Genomic DNA, 19701 nt, shown 5'->3' with positions numbered 1-19701 from the left:
TCATGATCTTGGTAAGGCAGCTCCTGACAAATTAGCACTTCTATAACTGGGTTACTTTCCAATAGAGTTGTTATTTGCATTAAGAATTCAGTATACACTTCAGCTTTGCATTATTGAAGCTGGCAATATGTCAACCTTATAAACTTCAGCAGAGTCTCTTCTCCTGAAGGGGATAGTGCAGTTTGGGAGATGGCACTGTTGACATATATAAAAATTAGAATGGAGTAAGTAATGCTGCATGAATCAATTTTCAATATTTATCACTTTGATTATTGGAGCAAAAAGGGATCAACACTAAAACAACACCTACTATAAACCTGCTTTCAACTTTGTCTCTCTTTACTCTCCTAAGCAATTTTTTATCCATATCTGAAAAATAATATTACTGCCAAATGCCCATCTATGGATTGCATTACTACACACAATCCTATATTTTGGCTCTATCAAGGCTTCCCTGCCATGTGTGTTTTTCCATTTTTCTCTTAGATGTGTTTATCCAAACCAAGGGCATCATTAACATAAGCTTACACTTCAATCTCTATCTCATCATGCCCACTTTGCTGCAGTTTCTTAATCTAATTCTAATTTTCAGGAAGCAAGTAAGTAAATAATGGATTTACCACACATATAGGCTAGCCAAGAAAAATGACATTGGATTTGTCTTCACACAAACTGTGTACTTTGAAAGTACTGACATAAGATAATCATAAAATATTGTGTACACAGGGATTTGAGCCTGCTATGTCTTCTGGGAATGCTTGATCTGTGGGCTCATTCCAGAACTGGTGGAGCCATGTTTTCAGCATGATTCTAACCATAGACAGAGTGCATTGGCAACTCGATGTTCTTGCTTCCCTGTCAGGTTCTCAGGTTCACACACACACACACACACACACACACACACACACAACCTGGGCTCTCATCTAAATAAGCCATACAACGTTTATAGGGTGGTTGGTTCAAAATAAAAGCATGTATTTCTGTACGTATTGGACCTTTCAATGAGATAATAATGTCCATGTTTTATAGCCCTTTCAGCACACTTCTATAAAGCTATATAAACATTATACAAGATAAAATTCTTTGTGTTCTGTATAATTGATTGACTACTTCAACCTGATACCTTCTCTTATGCTTTTACATATCTCTTATTTGTTCATTCTCAAGAATACATTGCCAGCACTAAGGACAAAGATATGGCTTTTAAAAATACCAAATATGAATCTGTTCAAATTATCTGTTAGGAAACACACATAATACCAAAATTTTAAAAATTCCTGTTACAATGTTAAAATTGAGAAGAGTATTTTAGAGAATTGTACTGATAAATTTCTCTAACTTTATAGTGTGGATGGTATCCTGGTCAATTTCTTCATGTTAACAGGACTTTATCAATCTAATCAATTTTGTCCTTTTACTGTCATCTTTGCATTGCCTATCACAAGTTATTAATTTATTAAGTATTAATTTATAAATACATACATAATTTTTTTTTTTTGAGACGGAGTCTCCCACTGTCTCCCAAGCTGGAGTGCAGTGGCGCGATCTCGGCTCACTGCAAGCTCCACCTACCGGATTCACGCCATTCTCCTGCCTCAGCCTCCCGAGTAGCTGGGACTACAGGCGCCCGCCACCACGCCCGGCTAATTTTTTGTATTTTTAGTAGAGATGGGGTTTCACCGTGTTAGCCAGGATGGTCTCGATCTCCTGACCTCGTGATCCACCCGCCTCGGCCTCCCAAAGCGTTGGGATTACAGGTGTGAGCCACTGTGCCTGGCCTCATAATTATTACAAATAAAACTGAAACCTGTATAGTTTACCCAGGCAATGGCTCTTTCAAAACTTCTGAATTTTAGTCTTCAAATTTCTTTTGCAATTAGGAGTATTTAAGTGATTGGAAATAAAAGACTATCCTGGTATGACTGTCAGTGATAAATGCTATAGTTATGGCATATGTTTTGTAAAAGGACTGCCAATTTTCACTGTATTAACTATAACCTATTTTAACCTATTTTAATAATGTTAAACATATTTATCACTTAAGAATCTATATTAAATAATAAAATATATTTTGTTTAAATAATAAAATATATTTTATGTTGTATAAATATATAAATAAATATATATCTGTTGTATAAATATAGATATTGTATAAATTATATCTATGTTGTGTGTATATATACAATGTAGATAACTTTACCTTGACATTCTAATACATTACTGAAATAATGGTAACCTGAATATTTCATGATTTGACTATAACTCATTAAAGAAATCACATGGACCTAATTTTCAAGCATTACTCATTCTGGGAATGCTCTACACAAACAGAGGCATGAGTGCATAAAAACTGGCATATTCCGATTATAAATGTATGGTATCTTGCAGTAGCAAAATGTTGATAACCATTATTCTGAAAACAAGAAATGGCTAAGGAAAATGTGGTGTCCTTCACATTCACTGAGGACACTGGCACATCTATAACATATATTACTACCAAAATGTCAAATCTAAAGCTCATTTACAATAAAGTTAATTGGTTATGATCAATACATCTTATATAGAAAGATAAATGGATTGATAGATACTTGTATTAGCATAGAAAGTTTTTCCCTAATATAGGGCAGATGATTAAACATATTTCCTCTGGAAAGCATGGGGAAAAGGTTAAAAATACATCTGTCATAAATAATTTTATATTTTTCTATATTGTTAAGCTTTCTTAAAATGAAGTGGTTACTCTTGGCAGTAATTTATGGCTGAAACTCTTTGATCTCAAACTGAAAAAGGGAAAATCAGGGAAGCAGGATTAAAAGTTGAAACACATTTTAGCTTTAGTATGTCGAGAACTCAAAAGGTGAAAAGCACTTAAATTTATCAGTTGTGTATTGACTAAGTAATCTCCAAGGAAATCCTTAAGCAAGGAGTTCACTGTTCTGACTTTTGGCTTTATACTTTACCCAACTTCATCAATATTTCCCCAAATTCTAAACTGTACAATGCATGTGGGCCTCTATTAAGATCTATGAGAAACTTCTTTGCATGTGGTGTAGAAATAATCACACTAAATCTTAACAACTATATTTGCTTGTATATTCAATTATGTAGCACATAGAATAGAAAAGCATGAAGGTATCACATTAATTCCCTCTCTGCAAAACAAGAGACATGTGCCAGTTCAAGTGATCTGTCAAAGAAAGTATAAAGAATTGAGTACCAAAATACATAAATATGTGGGGACAATACTGCAATCCTTAAGACTTGAGATTTTTCAGCATGTTTTTATAACAGAGAAAAAAGTATAAGAGAATTTAAGAATATACATAGAAAAAATATAAATGTGTTAAAATAAAAATACTTGAGTAACTACTCATGACATGATTTGCTAAAAAGCCCTGTGCTAAAGAGAGAACCCACTTGATCTATTATGAGGGCATCAATCAACAAGCACCATGTAATACACAATCTACTTGAGACTTTTTTATGTATTAACCAATATTTTGACTAGTTCGATAAGTTTTTTTTACTTTCTATCGAAGAATAATATACATGTGGAAAAGTGCATACACTAAAATTGTAAAGCTCAATGTATTTGCATGATGCAAACACAGCAAGTACTCAACACACAGATCAAGAAATAAAAATTACATGCATTCTAGAAACCAGCCAGGTGTCTTATATCTATGATTATCTCAGACATGCCATCAAGAGAAGAAAATTTCCTATATAACTTACCTTGTTGCAACAATGAGAAAAAGACTAATTCAAGTCAATATTTAATAATTAAATTAGAAGCAGAAATATAATGTAGTATGACCACAAAGATATTATGAACCATGGAGTCTCTATTCTGAAACCCCAATAATTAAACAGATGGGGAAAATCTGTTAATATTTTGGCACACCTGGATTTCACTACAATACATTTTGATCCAATATGAAATTGCCAAAAATTCTCTTAAATTCTACATTTTTCCATAAAAGCAAAAGAGAGTTAAAATTAAAAGAGAAATGATAAGGATTCAAATGAGGAAAAGGACATATCATGAAAACGTCCTCCAATAAGCTTCTGAAAAGATGTACAAAACAACCTAAAGACCTAGCAAAGAGCACATGACATATGAATTTCAAAAGATAATGGTTTAGCTACTCACCCCTGTTCTCTGAAGTGGAGGATCAGATTCCAGGCCTTCTATCTCAGCAAAACATGAAAGGAAAAAAAAAGCAAAAATAATCTTAGAAAATACTCCACAGTAAAAATAACAAAGCAATAAACTTGGTTCCACCGTCATTATTTAATAGAGGCATGCCATATTTCCTTCTTTCAGCACAACACTAATGAGATTTTCAGACATATCACAGTTGCTTGACCCTTAATTCAATCTTCTAAAGTTTTTCATTTGTTACTTAAGAAATATTTCCTATATATAAGTATCTATCTACAATTAAAGCAAGTCTTGGGTCACTAAGCATACTAAAGTGCATACTGACTCATAAGACAGGATGCTACTGCCCTCTTCAGAGAGATAGAAAAGGCACGCTCACAGGGGTACTATGTTGTCACTGAGGGATCCCCAAATAGAGCCAGGCTCTGAGAGTCTTATTTGTCCTATTGGAGGGCCGCACATCTGGACCTCAGATTGACATCTGGAATGAGTCCCTCAGCATCCTCAGACAATTATTCTCATCATCGATCCAAACAAGCACCCTCCCAACAAATAAGCGTTTCCACAGCCAGGCTTATTTTGTGCATGGTTATCTAATCCATCATCAGTGAGAACAGTAAATGTACAGTAGACATTTGTTTAGTATCTGAATAATGGAACTCTCATATACATAGCATGAAAAAACATATGACTGAATTGTTCTAATAAAATTAGATTAAAATCTGGCCGGGTGCAGTGGCTCAAGCCTGTAATCCCAGCACTCTGAGAGGCCAAGGCAGGTGGATCACGAGGTCAGGAGTTCAAGACCAGCCTGGCCAAGATGGTGAAACCCTGTCACTACTGAAAATACAAAAATTAGTCGGGCGTGGTGGCAGGCACCTGTAATCCCAGCTACTCGGCAGGCTGAGGCAGGAGAATTGCTTGAACCCAGGATGGGGAGGTTGCAGTGAGCCAAAATCACGCCACTGCACTCCAGCCTGGGCAACAGAGTGAGACTATGTCTCAAAAAAAAAATCTATTGGGGAACTTTATAAAAACTTTTTAATCAACTAAAAGTTTAAGGAGTAAGTGGGGTAACAGAATAATATATGGTATGATTACAGTACTAATATGTATAGAAACATCTATGTCATGAATGTGCCAGATAAAGATGTAAAAAAAAATATTTAGAATATGTGAATTTCACTACAAGATTATTTTCACCCAACATGAACAGTGAAAAAAGGAAATATGTCAATGATTCTCCACAGTTGTTTAGGTCATTTCAAAAAGAGATTTAAACAAAGAGAAGAAACAATAATAAGGAATCCTTGAACAAGGTAGGGACACCCATGGGGAAATATATCTACCAAAAGAATAATCTCCTTTAAGCCTCTGAAATAATGAACTCACAGTCTTTGACGTCCTGACATCACTGCCCACAGAACAAAGAATTTCAAAAGTACCAAAGTGGCTGCTCACCTCTTTTCCCTGAAGTTTCCTTGAAGTTGTTTCAGCTTTTAACCTGCAGCAAAATATCACATAGAAAATAAATCAGATCAGAGAATGCTCCAAATTAATAAAAAATAAAGCACAAGATTGGTTCCATTATAATTTCTTATCATACAGGCATCTCAGCCCTCTACTCCTTGCTACAAACGTCAGCATTGCTTGATCTCATCACCTTTGTCATTTCATTTATAATCTGTTTCCTCCTTGAATTCTTTACTCTGAAAATAGCCAATTTCCTCTCTACCAAGCTATCCAAGTGACACAGTAGTTGTATCTTGAATGGGAAATGCTAAAGTTGTGGTCTACCAATAAAGATTTTATGAAAATACACTGTGATGTGAAAAATGAAAGACACATGATAGTGCTATTGTGAGATAATTGAGGAGTTCACCAGTTAGGCCTGCTCTGAATGTGTTATTTATCCTGTTGCAATAGAACAGATGGCCGTTCATTCAGCCACACCTCAGCATCTCAGATACTTGTGCTTATCCTTGATCCCGACAAGTCTACTACCAATGAGTAAACATTCCTCATACCACACTGATGCTCCTAACAGTGTATCTCCTGCATTCAGCTTATAGCAGAAAACAGCACAGGCGGATGTCTGACTTGACTTTAATGAAACTGGCTTTCACAACAGCTCCAGAAGCTTCTCAGAACCCTTTGGTCTAAGCAAAATGTGAAGTGATATTGCAGTGGGATGGCTGTCAATGCTGATATATCTACTGAATATGATAGAAATAAAGTCAGGAGTTAACTATGAACTTGGATTATATCATTTAAAAGATTATTAAAGTATGTTAGGATCTATTTGACAGCAGCATACAACATGATATTCCTTCCATCTGACAGGTGTATATTCCCTATCCAGGGTAGAAGACTAGCATACAAATGTCACTAATATTGTGACAAAGTAGAAATAAGACAACTAAACACAGGAGGAGGAAAAAAAAAAGAGGAAAACCGAAAGCACTTTGCATGAGAATAGGGGAGTGTTAAGAACATCCCCCAAACTGATAAATCAGAAGTAAAAGATTAACTAGGAAAACACAGAACTAACAGAATTAAGAAAGGTACAAAAGTAAACACTCCAACAAAAACAAAAACTCTCCTAAGTATGAATAAATAAATAGGGAAGCAAAGACTACACCGTGACAAAAGAGCGTAGCAAATATAAAGAAAATACAAAAATAAATATCAGTCACAGCTACACACACACACACACACACACACACACACACACGTGAGTGGACTCCACACACCTACTAGAAGAAAAATATTTTCAGCGGGCTCACAAAATAAAACATAATATGTTTTCTATGAGAGATGAATTTAAAACAAATGGATTCTAAGACTGTAAATAAAGGGATGGGTGAAAGTATATCAGGCACATGAAAACAAAAAGAGATAGGAGTAATCTTTTTTTTTTCATGCCAATAGCATGCAAGAGTAGTAATTCTTATATCACACAATGTATTCAAGTCCCATCATGTTAATCAAGGCAAAGAAGGACATGTTTTTTATGCTAAAAGATATAATACACATGAAGATTTGACCCTTATGGAGACTTATATACCAAATAACATAATAACCACCTTTATGAATAAAAAACTACATGAGAGGTATGAGATGTAAGGAGACAAGACATAGATGATCCCATAATAGAAAACTGTAATACACCATTATCAGAAAAAGACAGATCAAGTGGGCAAAAATAGCAACATAAAAATAAGGTAGATTTTATGGCTACATATTAAACTTGACAGATAATAGAAGATCTGTATTGTTCTTAAGTGCCCATGGCATAGTCACCAAAAACTGATTATATATTAGGTTGGAAAGAAAAATTAGTAACTCAAGAAATATTAAAAACTGCAGTATCTGATCACAATGCAAAAACATAGACTTTACTAACAATAAGATAAAGGCTCTTTCACCAAGAAATTTTAAAAATATCCTATTAACTCCTGAGTAAAAGGAAAAATATAAACAGAAAATACATATGTTTAAATATGTAAATACATATTTTGTAAGTAAATATGTTTTTCTATGCAAATATATATTTACATATTATTTTAGAATATACAACATATGAGAATCTGTAATATGCATTTAAAGGCAGTTCTAGAGGAAAATTCATTGCACTAAATGTTTTTATTTTAAAAAATGAAAAAGATGAATGAAACAATTCAATTTTCATCTTAAAATACTAAAAAAGAGCAAAAATAAAAGAAAGTACAAGAAAGAAAGGAATAAGGATCAAAGCAGAAATTAATGAAGATAATATTTTAAAAACCATAGATGTAATTAATAATTGAGAAGCCTGTGGTTTTTAAAAAATATTAACTACATAGGCACTCTACTAGCTAACTTTATCAAAAAAGGGAGAAAATACATATATACAAAATAATGCTTTATGACCACTTGAATATAATGTGCATTCTGCTATTGTTGGGTGTTGCGTTCTACATATGACAGTGGAGTCAAGTTGGTTAATAGTGTTCTTACATCCACCGTTACTATCTTATCCATGTTCAATCACATACTAAGAAAGGAGCATTGAAATTTCAAACTATAATTGGGAATGGTCAAATTTTTCATTTCACTTCAAAAGCCTGTGTTGGAAACGTAACCCTCAATGCAACAGTGTTTAATAAAGCAACATTTAAAAGGTGATTAGGCGGCCGGGCGCGGTGGCTCACGCCTGTGATCCCAGGGCTTTGGGAGGCCGAGGCGGGCGGATCGCGAGGTCAGCAGAACGAGACCATCCTGGCTAACACGGTGAAACCCCGTCTCTACTAAAAATACAAAAAATTAGCCGGGCGCCGTGGCGGGTGCCTGTAGTCCCAGCTACTCGGGATGCTGAGGCAGGAGAATGGCGTGAACCCAGGAGGCGGAGCTTGCAGTGAGCCGAGATAGCGCCACTGCACTCTCGCCTGGGCGAAAGAGCGAGACTCCATCTCCAAAAAAAAAAAAAAAAAGGTGATTAGGCTGCGACAGCTCTGCCCTCATCAATGGATTAATGCTGTTATTTCAGGGGTGGGTTCCTATAAAAGAAGATATTTGTCCCATCCATACCCTCTCTTTGCCCTTCTACCATAGGATGACAGAGCGAGAAGGCCCTCATCTTATGCCAGCCCCTTGATCTTTCCAGCCTCCAGAAATGTGAGCCAATAAATTTCCACTCATTACAAATACCCAGTCTGCAGTATTCTGTTACATCAGAGCAAAATGGACTGACACAGAAAACTGGTAACATAAATGCAGTATCTTTTGTATCTAGATATCCAGTTGTCCTAGCAACATTTGTTGAAAAAACTGTTCTTTCCCATCACAGAGAGGACAATGTCCAGATAACATGCCTTCTTGGGGTGCAGGAAACATAAGGTTCAAAAGCCGGTGCAGGAATCCAGGATGTTAATGCTCCTATTTCAATATGAGGGATGTCTAGGTCTCATGCTGTGTGAATCAAAAGCATTGTTCAAATCTTGTTGACTAAAAGTAATTGGTCAAGTAAACAGCAATATCCATAGTGATCTGGGAACACACCATTCAGTAGAACTCAAGAATGGGCAGGTCAACTTGGTATTTTTCAGGATTTGAGTCTCTGATATGGGTGAAATGAGAGAACACTTCGCCACTGATTTTAAAGATTTTAGAAAGGTTAGAAATCTTTTGTAAACCAGCACAGTGATCAAATACATCATAGAAAAAAAAGCTGGATTTTATATGGGGCAAAGGGATATTAAACCTGGAGATTTTATCCAGCCTGGGAATCTCTGCCTTTTAATTTACATATTTACTGTATTCACATGTAATTTTATTATTTAGTTGAGTTTATTATGTCATTCTTCTTCTCCTCTGTGTCTCATGTGTTTTTGTTCCTCTATTCCTCTTTACTTCTTTCTTTTTCATTAAGTAATTATTTTATAATGTAGCATTTAAACTTCCTTAATAATTTTTTTCACTATATGTTTTGAATTTTTTCAGTGGTTGCTCTAGGGTTTACTGCATATATCTTAACTCACCCAAATAAGTTTCTAATTTACACTAGCTTACTTTCAGTCTTATACAGAAATGTTACACCTATATAGCTCTATTCCCTTTTTGCCATCTTTTGTGGTATTCTTATACATATTACATTTATTGATGCTATAAGACAAGAAAGACATTATAATAATCTACCATCTGTAGTTATTTCCTTAGTCCTGTATTGCTTTGCATCCACCTATCTTCTTTGGCAAATATATTACACTTTTATATGTTATAGACCCCAAAATACATTATATACATATTATTTTATAGAATTTATTTTAAAATCACTTAAGAGAAAAATTACATTTCTACTGTCTTTTATATTTATATAATTACCTTTACAAGCATTTGCTTTGTAGTTGTTGATTTGAATAACTACCTAGGCTCACTTGCTTTCAGCTTGAATAACTTCTTTAAGTATTTAGAGAACTCTTTTAAGGGGGTTTTGAGAGCAGTAGATTCTCCAACTTTTTTTTTTTTAATTGAGGAAGTCTTTATTTTGCCTTCATTTTTGAAAGACAGCTTTGCCAGGTACAGAATTCTTAGGTGACAGGTTCTTTTTTCTTTGAGCATTTTTAAAATGTTATGCCTTTGCTTCTGGCCTCCGTTGCTTCTGCTGAAGTCAGCTGTTAATCTTCCTGGGGTTCCCTTGTAAGTAACAAATCATTTTTCTCACACAGCTTTCAAGACTTTCTTCTTGTTTTTGACTTTCAGAAATCTTACTGTGATGTTTCCATTTGTCAATCTTTGCATTTATTCATTGGAATTCATTGAGCTTCCTGGATATGTAGGTTATTGTTTTCCACAAATATGGGAGGTTTTCAGCCATTATTTCTTCAAATATTTTTTTTCTGATCGTTTGTATCTCCCCTGCCTGTCTGGTACTCCCATATGTGTATGCTGGTATGCTTAATGATGTTCCACATTCTCTGAGACTCTCTTTGTTTCTTTATTCTTTATGCTTTCTGTTCTTTTGAACATAATCTCTATTGTTCTATCTTCAAGTTTACTTCTTGTTTCTTCTCCCAGTTCAAATCTACTATTGAGCCTTTCTAATAAATTTTTAAATTTTAGTTATTGTACTTTTCAACTCCAGAATTTTCATTTGGTTCTTTTTAATAATTTCTATCTTTTTATTGGTATTCACTATTTTGTGTGACATTGTCATCATACCTTCCTTTACTTTTTTTTTTTTTTTGAGACAGAATCTCACTTGTCACCCACGCTGGAGTGCGATGGTGTGATCTCAGCTCACTGCAGCCTCTGCCTCCTGGGTTCAAGTGATTGTTGTGCCTCAGCCTCCTGAGCAGCTGGGACTACAAGCGTGAGCAACCATGCCCAGCTAATTTTTCTATTTTTAGTAGAGACAGGGTCTTGCCACGTTGGCCAGGCTGGTCTGGAACTCCAGCCAGTGAATAGTGCTGCTATGAACATTCATGTGTATGTATTCATCTGAACATTTGTATTCAATTCTTTTGAGTGTGTACTTAGTAGCAGAATTGTTGGGTTACATGGTAATTTTATCTTTAACTTTTTGAGGAACTGCCAAAATGTTTTCCACTAAATCAGGAGGAAAGAATTGATAAGTGGTCTTCTAGAAGCTAATAGAAACAGGTGAGATAAACTATATCCCAAATATATTTCTTTATCTTAAGCTCAAACTAGAATACCCCAGAAAAGATAAGGACCAGCCAGTCTAGTTTTCATGTCATCTCATGTCCTCAAGACAACATAAGGTCTTATTGTTGAAACAAGCCATGGAACTCTACAATCATATATTCACTTTGTCTGAAAATACCTACCAGAGTGGCATCCTTAAATCCTGGTTGAAAGTTCACAGGAGACCAAACAGATATCTGGGTGTGTCAGCTGTGCTGGTGTCAACAAGCCAAAGAGTACTCTTCCTCAGTCATCCTTATCTAAGGGGAGGAGGATAAGACAGTAGATCAAGATGACAAATATTACTTCCTGTATGTATGGCTTATGCATGCTATTTCTTAATGAAGAGATATGATTAGTACTGGAAAAACTGATCCATTAGATAGGCTATAGGCCATTTATTCATCAAACAGAATAAAGACTAACTATACAGGTCTCTTGAATTTGGAGAATATCTCAGGTAGTTTAATGCAGAAATAAGACCTTCAATTGATCAGTCTTGTTTACATATTCAAGGAAGCCATAATAATAACAATTGGCATTAACATGTTGCTTGCACTCCATCATATAATGATCATACTGGAGCCAGGTGAAACTCAGATTTTAGAAAACAGACATCATACTACTCATAATTGTATTTAATTTAATGAATGATGGGATATGTATATATCAGAATTAGAACATGTAGCCATAATGCCATAGTCTTTATGTTGTGAGTCATCATCAATAAACCACAAACATTGTAAAAACATAGCAACCTGACATATATAAATTAGAAGTTAATATGTTAACTTCTATATTTAGACCAAATGAGCATCACATCTTAGAGATGATACCAATAATCACAAAACTTGTCAACATTATATCGATGCAATTTTAGTAAAAAATAAAGTTTCCCTCTTGTAGATCCTGGCAAGTATGCTAGTCACTCATTGAGAAGAAGAATGCATAATGATAATCATGTGGCCTGAAGGAATGGCCCTGACTGTCATTCATATAAGTGTCCATAAAGGTCTTATTTACCATTGGCATTATTCACAGCACACACTTTCATCATAATGAAAACGAAGCCAAAGGTACTTGAGAAAGAAAAGTCAGGCCCCAGATTGCTCATCAATTTATCTAATTTCAAGTTTCATGGGCAAACACATATTATTGAAACTCACATTTTTACCCCAATTGCAAGGACCCTTAAGTCATGAAGATTCATCAATGATCAAAACATATACTAGCACTTTTAAAATATTATACTAACATTACAGAAAACTTTCTCTGTATATTTAGACCACGATAACTGTAGCACATTGAGCAAAATTCCAGTGTATCATATTTCTCAACCCTGAAAACAATCAATCGTAGGGCAAAAGTAAGGATTTTCTCATGAGGATTGCATCACATGTGTCAGTCAATCATTGAGAAGAAAACCCTATTGTGATATTCATGTTGTCTGAATGAATAAATCTAATTATTATAGAGCTCAGTCTTCACTAGTTCAATTATCTATTTGAAATTTTTCAGTCAGCAAAGGCAGCCTCTCACCTCCACTCAATAGAATAGTGCCAGTAGGACTTACTAAATCATCCAATGAGAGAAAAAGAGCAAGGGTCTTAGTGCCAAATATCCGAGAAAATTAGGAATTGCAGGAAACTTAAATAGCACTTAAAGAATCAGAATTTATAGTTTACTTAGAAGCACACAGATAGAAGTGTGCAAAACAAGTTTCGCAGTAAGATTCCATTGCCAGAATCCCAAAATAAAGTACCCAATGGAAGGAAACTAAGAAATCCAAACTTCTTGTCTAACAATTGTTACCTAGGCTGGGCCTCAGCGTAATCCAACTGAACTTAATTTTTACGTCATCATTTCTCTTCAAGGTAACATCTCATCATTGACCCAGCCCATGGCACTCATGTGCATATGCACACTTAGATCAAATATGCTTACCAGAGATGGTTTCCTTAAACACTGATGGTAAAGTGGACTGGATGCCACATTTTCAGTGCCAGGCAGTTGAGTGGTGTCAGTTTCTCCCTGAACAACAGGGTAAAGGGTTTTCTTCCTCCACAGTCTTTTCTGTAAAAGACAAGAGTAGGCTATAGTCAAAGGGTGGGATTACATCTCTTATATGTGCATGACTCCTAATTGCTGTTCCTAATTTCTACAAGACTGAGATGTGTGATACTCCAAATATGACCCGTTACTTAAGCTGTGGTAGACCATTGATTCCCCGTGTACAGTAAGGGCCAAGCACATAGGTATCATGTCTTTTGATGACCTGGTAAGGGATTATTTCCCTGCAGAAATAAAAGCTTCTTATCGTCTTCATATCAGTAACAACTGGCATCATACATAGTGTATGCATTTCTTTATAATGAATCTAATGACACCTGAGTGAGACTCAGGATAAGGAAATGAGATTTCAGACTACCTGTATTGTATTCAATTTCAATCAAGGGTAACCTATAGCTGAATCTCAAGCCATTCCCTAAAATTGCCAAAGTCTTTCAGTTGTGAGTAGTGCCTCAATGATCCACAAACATCATAACACCATACACAGCAACCCAAAAAATAAAATAATAGAAAAGGATTGTCTATTTGTGCAATCACTAAAGAGTTGATTGCAATGAATTACTAGATGTCACATCTTTAAATCAAAGTACGTTCAGGCAAAAAAAAAAAAAAAGGAGTTTTAATGAGGACCCCATTAGATCAGTCACTCATTGGAAAGAATAGATCATTGCTCACTAATTTTGTATGAACAGGTAAATGTAATCATTTTGAAGGCCAATGTTTAATATTCAAATGGTCCACTTGGAATTTTTTAATTACGAAAGACAGAACTCATATATATAATCCGTGTAATGACATACCTCTTGCTGGATGAATATTCTGAAGCACACCATGAGGAAAAAATAAACCAAGATATTCTCTCTAATAATGTGTGAATATTAAGAATAAAGACAAGATAAAAGAATTTTAAAAGTTCCTTTAGAAGTAGAGGCAAATGATGTAAGATTCCCCCAAGGGTTTCTTCCTACCAAGTTCAAAATGGAATAACCCATACCCCCCAAATCTAATGACTTCTCACACCTTCTTGCAAGGATTGGCACTATTTTGAGCCTCAGCTTAATTCTATTGAGCATGATTTTTACATTATTACGTCTCCTGAAGATACTCTTTATACATATATTTACGTTGTCTTGTAAACCCTTACCAGAATAGCATCCTTAAACAACGGTTGCAGGGACAGAGGACCAGTTAAATTCACTGCAGCATGGCTGTGCGGTAGCACTTGCCTCTGTGACAACACCAGAGGGTGCTCTTCTCAGCAGTCTTTATCTACAGGCATAGGAATGGGACCATAGTGCAAAATCAGACATAAATTGTTCATGTGTATATGGCTTACACAGGCTATTTCTTAGTGGACAGATATGGTCCATACTACCACAAAAAGACATTACTAAGGCTCTAGACCATTGACTCATCAACATCATAAGGACAAGGTATGCCAGGTTTTTGACACTGAGTAATCTGCAATATTATCATATATCATACTATAGAGATGGTAAACATGACTGAACATATTCCAACATTATTTTAATATAATTTCAGTAAAAAGTGAACATTTTTTGAAAGAATTCCATCAAGTAGGCCAGTCACTCATTGAAAATAAAAACCTACAGTGAGACCCATGATTCTAAATTTGTGAACCCAGTCATTTCAAAGTCCATATTAGGAATAAGTGTCATCATTTCTAACATGTGCTTTCATTATTCTGAAAATAGTGGGGTCACATGTGTGAAAGGAAAATAAAAACTTGGGACCCCAATTTACTACGCCAAAAGAAAAAAAAAATAAGCCGAAAGCTGAGTCATGCAAGAATTTCCTTTTGATCTTAAGCAGATAGCTACAGATTAAAGGTTAAAGATCTCCACAGGTAGCTTCTCTATGTTCACCTTATCTTATGTAAAGTGCTGATTTACTGAGCGTGAGATGAATACATTATTGACTATACCCCTACCTGCTCCTTTTGTCTTGGAACATACGGATTACCATACCCTCCCTTTTCCCCCTCCAGCCCACTTTTCCCCTTTAAACACTGAAACCCTCAAAATCATCTTTGGAGAAAGACATAGACCCCAGACGGTTTCTGTGATTTTGGGTTAATTTCTTCTGAGCATGTGCTTAACCTTGGCAAAATCCACTTCTAAATCAACTTCTAAATCTCAGATACTTTTTGGTTTACACATGATAGGAACTGAAATTTGAGTATCAATTTGGTGATCAAATTACTAAATGTTTAAGTTTCATAGGCAAAGTACATACTGATTCTCACATTCTCCTCCCCATTACCACGGTCTCTTCCATTACCATGGTCTCACAGTTACAGAAAGTTCATCAGTAACTCAAAACAGTGAAACACTGTTAGAGCCCCACAAAAATAATATAAAAAAATTTTGTCTAGTCATGTATCTACAGCCAAATGTATATTAAATATTGGACTAGGTAACAGTGAATTTAAAAAAATCTTCAATATTGATTGTATGAAGTTCAGATAAAAAGTAAAGATTTTGTCATAAGGATTATATCATAAAGCAAAACCCATATTGAAGTTCAGATTACCTGAAGGTGTAAAACTAATTCCCTTAGGTGGGAGTCTTCCATAGCTCAATGTTCTAGATAGAATATACACGTCGGTAAAGGAAGCTACTGATCTTTTATAATAGAATGGCACATCTCTTGGCAGCATGTCTTACTGAAATACACAATAAGAGAAAAAGCCAAAGAATGAGACCTGAATATACCATACTATTAGAAATTAAAGATCACTGAAGCAAAGCTTATAGGCTGAGAATTTTTTGTTCATTTATAGGTGCACTGATACAGTTGGGCAAACAAGTTACCCATAAAGATTTTGTTATTTCAAGTTCAAAATAAAATTCCCCTTGAAGGGAAATAAGAAGTCACTATTATCTGTTTCAGCATTTTCATCTAGGTAGGCTGAGCCTCAGCATAATCCTATTGAGTGTAATTTTAAGGCATTATTTCTCACCAAGACATCAGAAGATTTCATTATTGATGAAAGACATGGTACTCCCCATGCACACTTGAGAAGACTTCCTGAAGCTGTGATGCTAGGATGCATTGGTGTCAAGAGCATTTTCATTACAGGACACCTGGGTGCTGTCAACTGTCCCAGTCGCAAGAGGCCAAAGAGTGCTCTTCTTCCATATCATCATCTAAGGGACAGACATAGAGCAAATGTCAAAGGGAGAACTACATCTCACCCGTGTATATGAGTCCTGTTTGTTAATTGAGCAATATTGACAATACTAAAAAAATGACCCATTATAAAGGTTTTAGTCCACTGGTTCACAAAATATAATAAGGACAAATCATACAGGTCACTTGGCTTTGGAGAAGCAATTCATTAGTTTTATGCAGAAACAAAACATCCCATTAATCATTGCTTTATATATTCAAGGAAGCTGTATCAGTAACAATTAGCATGGTTTACTGTATATGAACTTTCATAAAATACAGACACTCTGGAAGCCACTTGCATCTCAGGATCTAGAAATCAGTTATCAGGGCACATGGAGTTGTATTCATTTACATGCATCTTGGCCAAAATGCCCAGTTTTCATATTGTGAACCCTCATCAAATGACCCACAAACATGACAAAATGGAATAACATGAAAATATTATAATAGGTAGAGGTGAAGGCCAGGCACGGGGGCTCATGCCCGTAATCCCAGCACTTTGGGAGGCAGAGGTGGGCAGATCACAAGGTCAGGAGTTCAAGAACAGCCTGACCAACATGGCGAAACCACGTCTCTACTAAAATTACAAAAAAATTAGCCAGGAATGGTAGCACGTGCCTGTAATCCCAGCTACTCAGGAGGCTGAGGCAGGAGAATCGCTTGAACCCAGGAGGCAGAGGTTGCAATGATCCGAGATCGCGCCACTGTACTCTAGCCTGGGCAACAGAGCGAGACTCCGTCTCAAAAAAAAAAAAAAAAAAAAAAGGTAGAGGTTAATCTATGTCTACTCTTATATGTAGATGAAAAGAATATTACATTGTCTCATCATTATTTCAGTAAAATTTCAATAAAAAGACTTGTTTTAATCATGAGGAAGCCATAAAGAATGTCAAGTCACTTACTGAGGAGTAGAATGCCCACTGGGACGCATATGTTGCCGCTTTGGTGAACCTACTCACCTCAAAGGCCCTTTCAGGACCAATTGGAAGCATTCACAGCCTGTATTTTCATTATACTGAAAATGATGAAGTCACATGATATTTGGGGTTTATAATTCAGATACTAGTTTACCCATCAACTTATTCAGTTCTCTGTTTCATGAGCAAAGCAAATTACTGATGTTACATATTTGTGTCCACTGGCATGATATTTCTGTTATGAAAAGTTTACCAGTGAGTAAACTGGCCATACCATTACAATATCTTAACACTTTTAAGGTAAAACAAGAAAAAATTTGATGTAGTTGTATATATGTACCCAAGTGAACATTGCATGTTAGATTGGGCATTATTAATCAAGTGAAACAGAAAATAAATTAATATGTTCTCAACTTTCAATCCCACCAAATTCAGGTAAAAAGTAAAGATTTTGTCATAGCATCATATCAGATAGGTCAGTCACTCACTGAGAAGAAAATCTATACTGAGATTCAGATTTTTTAAATGAGTAAACATAATAGCCTTAAGAGAGAATCATCACTAGCCCAGTGATCTATTTTGAATGTACGTGTGACGAAGGCAGTCACTCTGCTTTCATTAATGGGATGATTGCATCTCTTGCAGCACTGAAAGATACAATGAAAGATACAATGAGAGAAGAAGAACCAAGGAATGAGTCTCAAATGTCTCATACTATTACGAATTATAAATAATGGAAACAATGCTTAAAGGATGAAAATGTGTTGTTTACCCAAAAATGCATACACAGGGTTTGGCAAAGCAAGTTCGCCACAACGGTGTCTTTTTCTCAAGCTCCAAAATTATTCACCTAAAAGAAACAAGGATTTCTAACTTCTTGTCTCAGGTTTGTCACTTATGTTAAGTCTCCACATAATCCTATTGAACATAATTTTTATGTCATCTTCCCTGTCGAAGACAATATAACATCTCCATATTGACCCAAGCTAGGGGGTTAATCTATGGAGTCATCTCCCCACAAAGGCAGAATCGTAGATATTAGCATGCTTATCAGAGATAGATTAATGTTCTATGGTGGATTGGAGTTGCTACACATTCAGTGCTGGATACCTGGATGGTATAAATTGCCCTGGGTGCAGCAGGCCAAGTGGTGCTCTTCCTTTGCTCTCACCTAAGAAGAGAGTAGGCCAGGTGTCAAAAAGGAAAACATTATTTCCCATAGTTATATGGCTCATGCATGGTTTTCCTTAATGGAGCAAAATGGTCAGTACCCCAGAAATAGCCCATTAAGTAGTCTATAGACCACAGATTCACCAAACACAAGGACAACATATACAGGTTTCTTGACTTTGGAGAATCACTGGTGTGGTATCATGCAGAACTGGGATGATGCCACTGATCATCCCTTCTCTATGTAATTGAGGTGGCCATATCAGAAACAATCGCCATGGTCACTTGCCAATTCACACTCATAACATGAAACTTCTAAAGCCACATAAAACTCAGCTTCCAGAAATCAGATATCAGGCCACTCAGAATTGTATTCATATTTTATTATTTCTTTTACTTGCTTACTTTGAATTTAATTTGAATTTTCCCCCTAGCTTCCCAATGGGAAGGATTATTTATTTAGATCTTTGTTCTTTTTAACATACATTCAGTGGTATAAATTTCCCAGTAGGCACTGCCTTTGTTGCGTTCCTAAATTTTTGATAAGTTGTGCTTTCAATTCCATTTAGTTTGAAATATTTTAAAAATTTATCTTGAGACTTCTGTGACCTTCAGTTATTTCAGAGTCTGTTGTTTAACCTCCAAGTATTTTCATGTTTTTCAGCTATCTTTTTTTTTAGTGATTTTTTTTTACTTTCATTCCATTGTAGTCTGAGAACATACTTTGTATGATTTCTATTCTTTTAAATTTGTTGAGGTGCATTTTCTAGCCCAGAATGTGGTCTATTCTGCTGAATGTTTCATGTGTGTGTGAGAAAATGTGTCATCTGCTGTTGTTGGGTAAAGTGGTTCATAGATGTCAGTTACATATAGTTGACTGAGTCAAATTTTTGATCATGATTGATCATGTTATGCCCTTACTGATTTTCTGCTTGCTAAACCTGTCCATTTCTGATAGAGGGATGCCAATGCCTCCAACTCTAAGAGTGAATTTATCTA

The 19701-nt window shown here is 35.5% G+C and overlaps 2 non-coding genes and 2 pseudogenes across 2 annotated transcripts; all 4 read right to left on the bottom strand.

Moving 5' to 3' along the window:
- Positions 1-4629: 4629 nt before the first annotated feature.
- Positions 4630-4696, bottom strand: LOC115930979 (small nucleolar RNA SNORD109A). The gene has a single exon (XR_004067557.1). It is a non-coding gene; the product is annotated as a small nucleolar RNA SNORD109A (small nucleolar RNA).
- Positions 4697-13169: 8473 nt separating this feature from the next.
- On the bottom strand, positions 13170-13245 carry LOC115930904 (uncharacterized; annotated as a pseudogene).
- Positions 13246-16356: 3111 nt separating this feature from the next.
- LOC115930906 (uncharacterized) lies at positions 16357-16430 on the bottom strand (annotated as a pseudogene).
- Positions 16431-18434: 2004 nt separating this feature from the next.
- Positions 18435-18515, bottom strand: LOC115930905 (small nucleolar RNA SNORD115). Its single transcript, XR_004067496.1, has one exon. It is a non-coding gene; the product is annotated as a small nucleolar RNA SNORD115 (small nucleolar RNA).
- Between the last annotated feature and the right edge of the window lie 1186 nt (positions 18516-19701).

The sequence above is a fragment of the Gorilla gorilla genome, chromosome 16 (genome assembly GCF_029281585.2).
Source record: "Gorilla gorilla gorilla isolate KB3781 chromosome 16, NHGRI_mGorGor1-v2.1_pri, whole genome shotgun sequence".
Classification (NCBI taxonomy): Eukaryota; Metazoa; Chordata; class Mammalia; order Primates; family Hominidae; genus Gorilla; species Gorilla gorilla.
The sequence above is the reverse complement of the archived record's forward strand: the minus strand, read 5'-3'. Positions and strand labels throughout refer to the sequence as shown.